This window comes from Oncorhynchus gorbuscha, linkage group LG15, assembly GCF_021184085.1.
Source record: "Oncorhynchus gorbuscha isolate QuinsamMale2020 ecotype Even-year linkage group LG15, OgorEven_v1.0, whole genome shotgun sequence".
In the NCBI taxonomy this organism is placed as follows: domain Eukaryota; kingdom Metazoa; phylum Chordata; class Actinopteri; order Salmoniformes; family Salmonidae; genus Oncorhynchus; species Oncorhynchus gorbuscha.
Window position 1 is genome coordinate 54385758 of NC_060187.1, and position 14654 is coordinate 54400411.

Genomic DNA, 14654 nt, shown 5'->3' on the forward strand with positions numbered 1-14654 from the left:
GATCGGGAGCATCCTGACCGGTTGCTTCACCGCCTGGTATGGCAACTGCTCGGCCTCCAACCGTAAGGCGCTACAGATGGTAGTGCGTACATCCCAGTACATCACTGGGGCCAAGCTTCCTGCCATCCAGGACCTATATACTAGGCGGTGTCAGAGGAAGGCCCAAACATTTTTCGAAGACTTCGGTCACCCAAATCATAGACCAGGGCTGCCTTGGAGATCTACCATCCTGTGGGTTTTCAGTCCTACAGGAGGAGCTGATCACATTGCTGGATATGACCTACAGGAAGTTGTACACATCTGGTGATAAAGCACTGGTGGCAGGGATCCCTTGTTGTGTGTGGTTTGAAGAAAGAGAGATAGAGGGAGCTAAAAAATAGAGGAAGACTTGGAGTTTTAGAGGGGTGGTGCATGTACAGCATAGGTCTTTGGGGCATGGGGCCGGGCAGAGGCTGGGTTGGTGTGTACCGGTATAAAAAGAAACAAAAAACAACAACCAAGCTAAGGCCAAAGGTCACCTTTTAAGTGTAACGGATGTGAAACGGCTAGCTTAGTCAGCGGTGCGTGCTAAATAGCGTTTCAATCGGTGATGTCACTTGCTCTGAGACCTTGAAGTAGTAGTTCCCCTTGCTCTGCAAGGGCCGTGGCTTTTGTGGAGTGATGGGTAACGATGCTTCGAGGGTGACTGTTATTGATGTGTGCAGAGGGTCCCTGGTTCGCGCCCGGGTATGGGCGAGGGTACGGTCTAAAGTTATACTGTTACATAAGCATCAATATTTTATCAGGCTCTCTGACCTTGTGATCTTCGGGTAAATGGATGTTCCTGGTCGAATAACATACTGTACATGACATGGTCACTCACTCTACATTACACTGCACAGGCCTCATACCTGGGTAAATACCCTTGTAAAAGCTAGTACATTCACCTATCAATAACTTTAATTGTTTTTCCTCACTCATTTGTATTTTCCAGGAAAACTGAGTTGAATTGAGAGGTAAATACTGTGTATCTGTCTCGAAACAGGTTCAAGCTTTCCATATAATTACCTGTGAATAATGCTTATCTAATGGCCACAATCCTGGTTTAGATTTATCCACGCCTTAAGCCTTTGTTGACAGAACATTTCCTGTAATAACAAAAAAGTAGTTTAAACTTAAGTTGTCAGGTTTTTGATAACGGTCTGTTTGTCCCATCATGGCGTTATAATGACAGACTCTCTGATTTAAATACACTTGCCATACGTAGCCTGTATTTGAGTGAAAATATGAACTCCATTCACATACAACAAGTAGCTCAGTTTCTTCTGTGTGATGTGTTTAACCCTTTAGGGCACTACTAACAGGAGAGGGAGGGGAAGGATGAACCGAGACAAGTGAAATTACAGAGGATCAGAATGTCTGCTCAAGCAGGATTACCGCACTTCCTCCACACACTGTATCACAACAGCAACATCTGGTCACACTTCCATAGCTGGGGCTGATGGTAAAGGATCTATTCACAGACACGCTTATTATGTATGATTACAGCCAGACTGTCAGGAATGAGGAAACCTACCAGGCCTGGATTTACACCTGCCAATGCAAACGATGCATACAGTAAGAGTTCATAGCATGAAAAAAAATGCATGGAATGGCTCGATTTCAGATCCGCCAGATCCCCTGGCGGAATTGACTTTGGTCCGTTTTAACAGGCTGACATCCACATTGTGAAGTTCACTGGTGTGAGTGAGAAAGGTACAAAGGAGGAGAAATATGAAAACAGCTCTGGTGGTTTTGGGTGTAGGATGAGGGCTGAGTGGGCTGTGGGTGTGTCTGGACCGGGAGTGACTGTTGGAGAGATTTGGATAGGGGAAATATGGCTGTTGGGGTATGGTGTTGAATGTCAAAAGGGCTTCAAAAGTTCAGTGAAAATTCCCAAGGTCAGGGAGTAGGATGAGCAATAGCTATAGACTAACTCTCTCAGGTGTGTTTACCGGCTTTAGTCCTCTAAGGTGTAGCACCCCCCCCCCCCTCATTGACCACAGCTGTAGGACATATAGTAATGTCAGTTTATATGTGTGTATTCTGCCTCATATGCCTAGCTCCATGTACTACACCTGTTCAGTATCCTGGAATGGGCCCACAGATACGCACATACTACGTAACATAACTTCCTTCTCTTAGTTAAAGCCATCCATCCCTAAAAATACCTGAGATCTATAATGTACTTCCAGCAATATGAACTTTTACCCCAAAATTCTGATCGATGCCAGAATAAGAAACACATTTCTTCCCTCTGGGTGTGTGTATTAAAACCTAATTGTTGTTTGCTTCCAGATCCGAACACACACAACGGTACTTCTGGGTTTGGTAGGTTGAGAGCCTCCCTATGGAGGAAATGGGTGGATGTTTTTGAGAGTGTCCTGTGGGACAGTGCCCTTCCGGATCTGTAGCCATGCAGCTCTTACCACCAGCACTTTGGCTCTGGCGAAGATATCATACAACTGGCCCTGTGTGGCCTATGGGCCCACTTAACACCACCAGCCTCCTATTCAATGGGGCCTTTCACTGATCATGGGAATTAATGACCCAGTGTTTGAGAACCAGGGATATTTGAGGGATGTTGAAACTAAGAATAACATAACTATAAGAAATCTTGAAACTGCAGAGTTACTTTCTTGCTTTCTTGCAATGAGTTGGGTTGCAATGTAGGTATAGAGCAAAGAGGAGTCTGATCATATAAAGGCTATTTTGATTTAATGTCCGGTTCAACATTTCCACAAAAAAGCATTCCCGAGCCTATGATTTAATGAACTATTTAAACTGGCTTATCAACTGGTTTCTTTCTTTTAGCAGTTTGTGTGTGTGTGTGTGTGTGTGTGTGTGTGTGTGTGTGTGTGTGTGTGTGTGTGTGTGTGTGTGTGTGTGTGTGTGTGTGTGTGTGTGTGTGTGTGTGTGTGTGTGTGTGTGTGTGTGTGTGTGTGTGTGTGTGTGTGTGTGTGTGTGTGTGTGCGTGCGCGTTTGCTTCAACAAAAAAACCTTTCTTCTACAGGGCAAAGGACATTGATTTACATAGTGGGGTGGTGTTTGTATAACCTTTTTGACCTCAAGGAATTGGTATGTTAATGTGTGTGTGTCTGTGTGTGTTTTTGAGTGTGAGTGCATGTGTGAGTGTGTTCATGTACTGTATATGTGAGTGTGTGTGCACACACTCGTCTGCTTAATTTACTCAAATGTCAATGTGTGTAACAGGGCTGCTTGTTATTGAGTTGGATACTCTCACTAAGCGTGTAAATAATGTCCAGGCTTCAGAGAGCAACTATACACAACTTCTGAGCTCATCAAATAACTTTGATTTTATTTTGTAGCCCTTTTTTTTACCCCTTTTTTCTCCCCAATTTCCTGGTATCCAATTGGTAGTAGTTATAGTCTTGTCTCATCGCTGCAACTCCCGCACGGACTCGGGAGAGGCGAAGGTTGAGAGCCATGCGTCCTCCGAAACACAACCCAACCAAGCCGCACTGCTTCTTGACACAATGCACATCCAACCTGGAAGCCAGCCGCACCAATGTGTCGGAGGAAACACCGTACACCTGGCGACCTGGTTAGCGTGCACTGCGCCCGGCCCGACACAGGAGTCGCTAGTGCTCGATGAAACAAGGATATCCCTGCTGGCCAAACTCTCCCTAACCTGGACAACGCTGGGCCAATTGTCGCGACCGGCTGCGACAGAGCCTGGGCTCGAAACCCAGATGCGATGCAGTGCCTTAGACCACTGCGCCACCCGGGAGGCCCCTCTCATCAAATAACTTAATCCACCGACTCCCCTCTTCTCCCTTCAACTGTCTCGAGTGCTGGCTGGCTGCACTAATCTCTAAAAGAAAACACCTCCTCTGTCCAAGTCTTCACTATAAACAAGAGGCCTGTCAGGCTGACTAGATGTCCCACGTCAGCTTGTTTGTCTCAGCGTGTATAAATTGATTCATGGATTGTTGTTTGCACAGTCCTTGAGGGTGTGATAAGGCTTGACTGTAGAATAACAATATACGGAAGTTACAGTATTTGACGAAACTAGTGTGTGTGTGTGTGTGTGTGTGTGTGTGTGTGTGTGTGTGTGTGTGTGTGTGTGTGTGTGTGTGTGTGTGTGTGTGTGTGTGTGTGTGTGTGTGTGTGTGTGTGTGTGTGTGTGTGTGTGTGTGTGTGTGTGTGTGTGTGTGTGTACCTTGTTGTGTGTGAATCTTATGGGCTTGCCATGATAAGACATAAGGTTTTGTATATACTGCAAAAATGCTGCATTGGATTTGGGGGGTTTGTGTGTAGCATGCACCAAGATCATGTTGGGTTCGTGTTGCCTCTTTTCACGCTTGAACTGTTCAACTGCACTGTGTATGTTGGCACTGGGACCAGAGATGATGGGGGAGGACATTTCCTCACTGTAACAGGGCTGATTGCACCAAACCACTTTGATGGCGAGAGCGATTTCAGTGCCTTGCTCAGTAGGACACAGCCAAAGCATGTTCTGTATGCAGTATAATGAGGCTTCTGTGTGAGAAATCATTGAAACAACAAAGTCAGGGCCCTTAAATGGCTCAGTAGCAGAGGACCGAAGACATCCTGTTCCTAGGCCGCCCATTTCTGTGGGCTGAAACTCTTAGCTGCTTTTCCTGTGAAACGTCAGAAGTTATGATTACTGTACACAAGTTACAATCTCAATCAAGGAGGCTTTATACTTTAGACGTCCAAAGTTTAGAACAGTGTCTTACTCATGAGCAGGGGAATTTGCTCACCTCCTTACTCTTTTTTCTCTCAATGGTGATATTCATTAGGGAATACCTTGGTTGTAGCCAGGTTGCTTCAGGTGGAGATATGGGATGTGGAATTGTGCATGCGTGGTGTGAGAGATTTGAGTGATCAATTTACAGTGAGCTCCAAAAAGGTATTGGGACAGTGACATTTTTTGTTGTGGTTTTAGCTCTGTACTCCAGCACTTTGGATTTGAAATGATCCAACGACTATGAGGTTAAAGTGCAAACACACAAATATCATGACCCCCCCCCCAAAAAAAATGCTAAACTCTCCTGTTATTGTAATGGCGATAGGTTAGCAGGTCTTGGGGATATGATATTTGTGCGTCTAACTTTGTCACTCATCATTATTCACGATTATCAGTAATCATACTAGCATCCACGTTAATGTAGAAGTGTTTAGAAAACATATTCTATTCTTATTTACTAAAAGAGTGACTCCAAAATGACACAATACATTATTTACCATTCATTTCTATTGGGCATAAAATAATATGAAACACAACCAAAACTAACAGCAAATGCATCCAACAAATGTATAGATTCACACAAGCTTGAGGTAATCCTTGCGTGCTATGAGTATGGGACCAAATACTTAACTTTTTAATAGTGAATTTGTCCCAATACTTTTGGTCCCCTAAAATGGGAGGGGGGGATTATGTACACAAAGTGCATAATTACTAAACGGTTCACCCAATATGGATGAAAAAACCCTCAAATTAAAGCTGACAGTCTTCACTTTAACCTCAGTCATTGTATCATTTCAAATCCAAAGTGATGGAGTACCGAGCCAAAACAACAAAACGTGTCACTGTCCCAATACTTTTGGAGTTCACTGTACATGTGCATGTAAAAGTAGTGACATACAGCACATTTGGGAAAGCATTCAGACTCCTTGACTTTTCCCACATTTTGTTACAGGCTTATTCTAAAATGAATTAAGATTTTTTTTCCTCATCAATCTACACACAATACCCCATAATGACCAAACAAAAACAGGTTTAGAATTTTATGTTGTTGCAAAAAACTGAGATATGACATTTACATAAGTATTCAGACCCTTTACTCAGTACTTTGTTGAAGCACCTTTGGCAGCGATTACAGGTTCAATTCTTCTTGGGTATGATGCTACAAGCTTGGCACACTTGTATTTGAGAAATGTCTCCCATTCTTCTCTGTATCAAGGCACAAGGCGAGACCCAAATGTAGACACAGGAGGCAGATGTTTGGAGTCTTACAATGTTTATTACAATATCAAAACCAGATCAGACAGGCTCGTGGTCAAGGCAGGCAGAATAGTCAGGGAGATGGGTACAGAGTCCAGAAACAGGCAAGGGTCAAAACCGGGAAGACTAGAAAAAGGAGAATAGCAAAAAGCAGGAGAAGCAGCAGAATGGGAAACTGGGGAAAACACTGGGGAAAACAAGCGACGCCTGGAGGGGGTGGAGACAATAATGAGGACAGGTGAAAACAGATCAGGGTGTGACACTGAAGATCCTTTCAAGCTCTCAGCATGGATGGGGAGCGTCGCTGCACAGCTATTTTCAGGTCTCTCCAGAGATATTCGACCGGGTTCTAGTCCGGGCTCTGGCTGGGCCACATCAGGACATTCAGAGACTTGTCCCGAAGCCAGTATAGATTGTCTTGAACTTGTTTAGGAATCGTTTCCTGTTGGAAGGTGAACCTTCGACCCCACTGAATGTCCCGGAAAAAGCGGGAGCAGGTTTAGAATACTTTCCTCTGTACTATACTCCATTCATCTTTCCTCACAAATTCCTGACTAGTCTCCCAGTCCCTGCCGCTGAAAAAACATCCCCACAGCATGATGCTGCCACCACCATACTTCACCGTATGAATGGCGCCAGGTTTCCTCCAGATGTGACACTTGGCATTCAGGCCAAAGAAAACAGAAAATCTTGTTTATCATGGTCGGGGAGTTCTTTAGGTGCCTTTTGGAAAACTCCCAGTGGGTTCTTGGTCACCTCCCTGACCAAGCCCTTCTCCCCCGATTACTCAGTTTGGCTGGACGGCTAGCTCTAGAAAGAGTCTTGGTGGTTCCAAACTTCTTCCATTTAAGAATGATGAAAGTCACTGTGTTCTTGGGGACCTTCAATACTGCAGAAATGATTTGCTACCCATCCCCAGATCTGTGTCTCGACACAATCCTGTCTCGGAGCTCTACTAAAAGTTCCTTCGACCTCAAAGTTTTTTTTTTCCCTGACATGCGCTGTCAACTGTGGGACCTTTATATAGACTGGCCTTTCCAAATCATGTCCAATCAATTGAATTTACCACAGGTGGACTCCAATCAATTTCGAGTCTCATAATAAAGGGTACTTTATTATTACTTTAAGGGTAAGAAATTTGCAAAAATGTCTGAACCTGTTTTTGCTTTGACATTATGGGGTATTGAGTATAGATTGATGAGGAACATTTTTTATTGAATCCATTTTATAATAAGGCTGTAATGTAACAAAATGTGGAAAAAGGGAAGGGGTTAGAATACTTTCCGAATGCACTATACAAACACACAAACTCACAAATTCACAAACAGACACAAACACACCACTGACACTCACACTTGAGTGAATTACAGTAAACCTTATGACTTGTTGAAATATCAGGGGTGGTCTCATTCACCAGCATACTGCCTGCCCTCCAGGACATATACAGCACCCGATGTGACCGGAAGTCCAAGAAGATCATCAGGGACCTCAGCCTCCTGAGTTACAGCCTGCCCTGAACTTGCCCTGAACTTTAGTCACTGTCACTAGCCAGCTACCGTCTGGTTACTCAATCAACCCTGAACCTTAGAGACTGCTGTCTATATACATAGACATGGAACACTGGTAACTTTAATAATGGAACTCTGGCCACTTTGATAATGATTGCATACTGTTTTACCCACTTCATATACATATACACTTCATATGTATATACTGTATTCTAGGCAAGGCCTATCCTATTCAACTATTGCTGTACATACAGTATACTATTCTATCCATATACTGTCACTAATATCCCATCATAAATATATTTATATTTATACTCCGGACTCCGACATTGCTCGTCCTAATATTTATATATTTCTTAATTCCATTATTTTAAGTTTTAGATTTGTGTGTATTGTTGTGTATTGTTAGATATTACTGCACTGTTGGAGCTAGGAACACAAGCATTTCACTACACCCGCAATAACATCTGCTAAATATTTAAATAAATAAATAAATAATACTCCAGCCATCCATGTCATAGACTGTTCTCTCTGTTACCACACGGCAAGTGGTACCGGAGCGCCAACTCTAGGTACAAGAGTATTCTAAACAGCTTCTACCCCCAAGCCATAACACTTCTACGCTGCTGCTACTGTCTGTTATTATCTATGCAGAGTCACTTTAAGAACTCTACCTACATGTACATATTACCTCAATTACCTCAACAACGGTGACCCCGCAAATGGACTCTGTACCCCGTTACACACTGTATATAGCTCCGCTATTGTTATTTACTGCTGCTCTTTGATTATTTGTTAATCTTATTTCTTACTTTTCTGTGGGCATTTTCTTAAATCTGAATTGTTGGTTAAAGGCTTGTTAGCACCTGTTGTATTCGGGCACATGTGACAAGTAACATTTGATATGAAAGACTACATCAGTTTCATCAGTTTCTCAAAAGTTCAAGAGGTGTGGACGGTAGTTGAACAGGATCTAATTTCTTCAGGTGTCCCTATAGGACTGAATGTGTAACAAGAAGTCCGAATATTACCCCACCCATACACTATAACAACCTATGACTGTCATGGCAACCATTTCAATGTGAGATAAAGAAACATAGTAACTTCTCTGTTTTCAGTCCAAAGTCCAAGGTCATGAATGTGGTGTGAGAGAGGCTCTAAGTGGAAAAACAGTGAGTGATATTTCTGGTTATGTTTAGGGTCTGCAGGGTGCATAGACAGGCTTTTGTGCCTCGGAACACCCTTGCAGGAAGTCCTCCTTCTGCATTCAGAAGATCCAGGGCTTCTAGGGAGTTTAGGCAGCACAACGTTTAGGTGATATCTGATGGTGTATGTTTTAGACGAAGGAGCCAGTGTCCAGTTTCAACATAATAAATCACTATGAATCACTAAGACCTAAGACACTAACATCCAACTGTCCTCTTTCTGTACAGGGGGTATAGAGATGAACTGCAGGGGACATGGAGGCATATATATTTGTTTTCAGTTTAGAGGTGAAGTACAGGGTACTGATTTACTGCTTTGATTCAAACAATAATAACGTCACCAACTATGACTTCGGTCTATTAGATAGGCAGACCACACCAATAAACCATCTCTGTTTAAGGAAATAGCAATACTCCTAGACAAATCGGAGCGGTAAATAAAGCATAAAAACAATATCACTCGTAACCACGAGAACTGACTGGAGACTCGATAATAAACTGCAGGTTGCCTCGGGAAGGCACTTGACCGTAGCAGACTCAGACACCTGCTCACCACGCAGCATCTGAGGGAAACACGACACGACAGGGCGATACAAAGACACAGCACGGTGAACAATATACAAGGATCCGACAGGGCAGAAACGGAAAACAAGGGGAGAAATAGGGACTCTAATCAGGGGAAAAGATAGGGAACAGGTGTGGGAAGACTAAATGATTGATTAGGGGAATAGGAACAGCTGGGAGCAGGAACGGAACGACAGAGAGAAGAGAGAGAGGGAGGGAGAGAGAAAAAGAGGAACGAACCTAAAAAGACCAGCAGGGGGGAAAACGAACAGAAGGAAAAGCAAAATGACAAGACAATATAAGACAAAACATGACAACACACACACACACACGGAGGAGGGGCTGACGTGCTCTACAATGTTTGTCAGAGCAGCAGTGAGTGTAAGCCTACTCAAGGTGAGTGACAATGTGACTACATGTGGATCAGTTTCCAAGTGACATCTGTTATCCACTCAGTCAGCATGGACCGAATATGTATCATTGTACCTCTCTTTTCTCTCCATTGAACATATTCTTTCCATTTCTCTTTTCTTGGCTCCTTGGGGCTTTGCCAATCGCCACTGCATTCCCATCGGCCTCTGGCCTTGTCCTGACCTCACAGGTCCATAGACAAAGTGCAGACATGCTTAGCTATTCCAACACTCAACTTTGAACACCTACTCTCTCAATCTGGAATTAGTTGCTAGCTCATCATCACAATGTCCAAGTCCACTATGATACACACATTCTTGAAAAGAAAATACAGGACATTTATTTCCATCAACACATTTTCTTCCAAAGGCTATTGAACTATTGGTTTAGGGAATACTATTGTAAGGCTATTGAACTATTGGTTTAGGGAATACTATTGTAAGGCTATTGAACTATTGGTTTAGGGAATACTATTGTAAGGCTATTGAACGATTGGTTTATACTATTGGTTTGAACTATTGGTTTAGGGAATACTATTGTAAGGCTATTGAACTATTGGTTTAGGGAATACTATTGTAAGGCTATTGAACTATTGGTTTAGGGAATACTATTGTAAGGCTATTGAACTATTGGTTTAGGGAATACTATTGTAAGGCTATTGAACTAAACTGGAAATACTTCTATAAGCTAAAACGAAACATGTTGATTAAATGTATAATTGTAAGGCAACCAGATGCAATAGGATTATGAGTTTGCTCAACATTTAGGTATATACAGTTGAAGTCGGAAGTTTACATACACCTTTACCAAATACATTTAAACTCAGTTTTTCACAATTCCTGACATTTAATCCTAGTAAAAATGTCCCTGTCTAAGGTCAGTTAGGGTCACCGATTTATTTTAAGAATGTGAAATGTCAGAATAATAGTAGAGAGAATGATTTATTTCAGCTTTTATTTCTTTCATCACATTCCCAGTTGGTCAGAAGTTTACATAAACTCAATTAGTATTTGGTAGCATTGCCTTTAAATTGTTTAACTTGGATCAAACGTTTCAGGTAGCCTTCCACAAGCTTCCCACAATAAGTTCCTCCTGACAGAACTGGTGTAACTGAGTCAGGTTTGTATGCCTCCTTCCTCGCACACGCTCGTTCAGTTCTGCCCACAAATTTTCTATAGGATTGAGGTCAGGGCTTTGTGATGGCCACTCCAATACCTTGACTTTGTTGTCTTTAAGCCGTTTTGCCACAACTTTGGAAGTATTCTTGAAGTCATTGTCCATTTGGAAGACCCATTTGTGATGAAGCTTTAACTTCCTGACTAATGTCTTGAGATGTTGCTTCAACATATCCAGATCATTTTCCTACCTCATGATGCCATCTATTTTGTGAAGTGTACCAGTCCCTCCTGCAGCAAAGCACCCCCACGACATGATGCTGCCACCCCCGTGCTTCACGGTTAGGATGGTGTTCTTCAGCTTGCAATTCTCCCCCTTTTTCCTCCAAACTTAATGATGGTCATTATAGCCAAACAGTTCTATTGTTGTTTCATAAGACCAGAGGACATTTCTTCAAAAAGCACGATCTTTGTCCCCATGTGCAGTTGCAAACTCTAGTCTGGCTTTTTTATGGCGGTTTTGGAGCTGTGGCTTCTTCCTTGCTGAGCGGTCTTTCAGGTTATGTTGATATAGGACTCGTTTTACTGTGGATATAGATATTTTTGTACATGTTTCCTCCAGCATCTTCACAAGGTCCTTTTCGCTGTTGTTCTGAAATTGATTTGCACTTTTCACACCAAAGTACGTTCATCTCTAGTAGACAGAACACATCTCCTTCCTGAGCAGTATGACAGCTGCGTGGTCCCAAGGTGTTTATACTTGCATATTATTGTTTGTACAGATGAACGTGGTACCTTAAGGTGTTTGGAAATTTCTCCCAAGGATGAACCAGACTTGTGGAGGTCTACAGTTATTTTTCTAAGGTCTTTGCTGATTCCTTTTGATTTTCCCATGATATCAAACAAAGAGGCACTGAGTTTGAAGGTAGGCCTTGAAATACATCCACAGGTACACCTCCAATTGACTCAAATGATGTCAATTAGCCTATCTGAAGCTTCTAAAGCCATGACATAGTTTTCTGGAATTATAATATAATAATAATAATAATAATAATATATGCCATTTAGTTTAAAGGCACAGTCATGTGTGCATACATTCTATGTATGGGTGGTCCCGGGATCGTAAACTGCTCTACCAACTGACCCACTGTTTAAAGGCACAGTCAACTGTGTATGTAAACTTCTGACCCACTGTGAATTATAAGTGAACTAATCTGTCTGTAAACAATTATTGGAAAAATTACTTGTGTCATGCACAAAGTAGATGTCCTAACCGACTTGCCAAAACTATGGTTTCTTAACAAGAAATTTGTGGAGTGGTTGAAAAATGAGTTTTAATAACTCCAACCTAAGTGTATGTAAACTTCCGACTTCAACTGTAGCTGAACCGTCAACATTCTCAAGTTCAATTGTATGTTCACTTTGAATTTGCTTGAGTGAACATACAATTCAACTTGAGAACGTATTCTACCTTATTTGCATATTTCCCAGTGTAAGATTACTCTTTATGACAACACATTACATATATCACAAGGCCTTTCTTTGAGGGTCCAGTTACACCCAAACGCAGTGGTCTGAAACTCCCGATTTACTGGCCACATCAAGCTTGCAAGTCACATTGTGATGGCTTATGAGCTCAGCAAAAAAAGAAACGTCCCTTTTTCAGGTCCCTGTTGGTCAAAGATAATTTGTAAAAATCCAAATAACTTTACAGATCTTCATTGTAAAGAGTTTAAACACGGTTTCCCATGTTTGTTCAATGAACCACAAACAATTAATGAACATGCACCTGTGGAACGGTCGTTAAGATACTAACAGCTTACAGATGGTAGGCAATTAAGGTCACAGTTATGAAAACTTAGGACACTAAAGAGGCCTTTCAGCTAACTCTGAAAAACACCAAAAGAAAGATGCCAGTGTCCCTGCTCATCTGTGTGAACTGCCTTAGGCATGCTGCAAGGAGGCATGAGGACTGCAGATGTGGCCAGGGCAATATATTGCAATGTCCGTACTATGAGATGCCTAAGACAGCGCTACAGGGAGACTGGCCATACAGCCGATTATCCTCGCAATGGCAGACCACGAGTAACCATACCTGCACAGGATTGGTACATCCGAACATCACACCTGCAGAACAGGTACAGGATGGCAACAACAACTGCCCGAGTTACACCAGGAACGCACAATCCCTCCATCAGTGCTCAAACTGTCCACAATAGGCTGAGAGAGACTGGACTGAGGGCTTGTAGGCCTGTTGTAAGCAACAACGTTGCTGGACCAGACAGGACTGGCAAAAGTGCTCTTCACTGACGATTCGCAGTTTTGTCTCACCAGGGGTGATGGTCGGATTCGCGTTTATCGTCGAAGGAAGGAGCGTTGCACATAGGCTTATACTCTGGAGCGGGACCGATTTGGAGGTGGAGGGTCCGTCATGGTCTGGGGCGGTGTGTTACAGCATCATTGGAATGAGCTAGTTGTCATTGCAGTCGATCTCAACGCTGTGTGTTACTACAGAGAAGACATTCTCCTCCCTCATGTGGTACCCTTCCTGCAGGCTCATCCTGACATGACCCTCCAGCTTGACCATGCCACCAGCAATACTGCTCGTTCTGTGCATGATTTCCTGCAAGACAGGAATGTCAGTGTTCTGCCATGACCAGCGAAGAGCCTGGATCTCAATCCCATTGAGCACGTCTGGAACCTGTTGGATCGGAGGGTGAGGGCTAGGGCCATTCCCCCCAGAAATATCTGGGAACTTGCAGGTGCCTTGGTGGAAGAGTGGGGTAACATCTCACAGCAAGAATTGGCAAATCTGGTGCAGTCCATGAGGAGGAGATGTACTGCAGTACTTAATGCAGCTGGTGGCCACACCAGATACTACCTATTATTTTTGATTTTGACCCCTCCTTTGTTCAGGGATACATTATTCCATTTCTGTTAGTCACATGTCTGTGGAACTTGTTCAGTTTATGTCTCAGTTGTTGAATCTTGTTATGTTCATACAAATATTTACACATGTTAAGTTTGCTGAAATTAAATGAAGTTGACAGTGAGAGGACATTTCTTTTAGAGTTTAGATAGGTTTATTTGATCATTTAATAAGCAATACAACCACACATGGATAATACATTTAAAAACATTGATAACGACACGAGAAAGTTTGAAAACATATTTCCATTGTGGTCCTATGTAAATAAATTGTTTAATAAATGTAACATAGTAGGCCTAGGCTACATACTGTAATAGACTTAACATACGCGGCATACTTGGGTTACAGATATAATAATAATTATAATAATTACTCCATTTTTAAACTTATATTGTGCTTTTCAAAGAATCTTAAAATGCCTAAAATGTAAAACAACAAACAACCATTTTTTATTTAAGTTGGTGTGTCAGTTAAGAACAAAAGGTTGGCCTACCCCGGCCAACCTTGGACAACGCTGGGTCAATTATGCACCGCCCTATGGGACTCCCAATCACGGCTGGACGTGACACCCCTTGCACTGAGACCACTGCACCAATAAGGGAGCCCATTTTAAATGATGGAGATTGAATGTCTCAGTCGGCTTCAGGATGAAGTTGAAACAGTTTGAGCTGGAAAGGTAGTAGAGGTTCAGTGGAGTTTCAGTGGAGGGGGCATCGATAGGACAGCCGAGGAGAAACAAAGACAGTCTAAAAATAGACAGGCCCGGAGCTCTTCAACAATGCACCACACCTGCTTCTCTGAATGGTCAGTCACTTCATTGGAGCCACTCCTCAGGTACTGGTCCTCTATAGCCAAGATTATATCACCCACCTGGGTGATGCCATGGCTGCTGAAAAGTGCATGAAAAGCCAC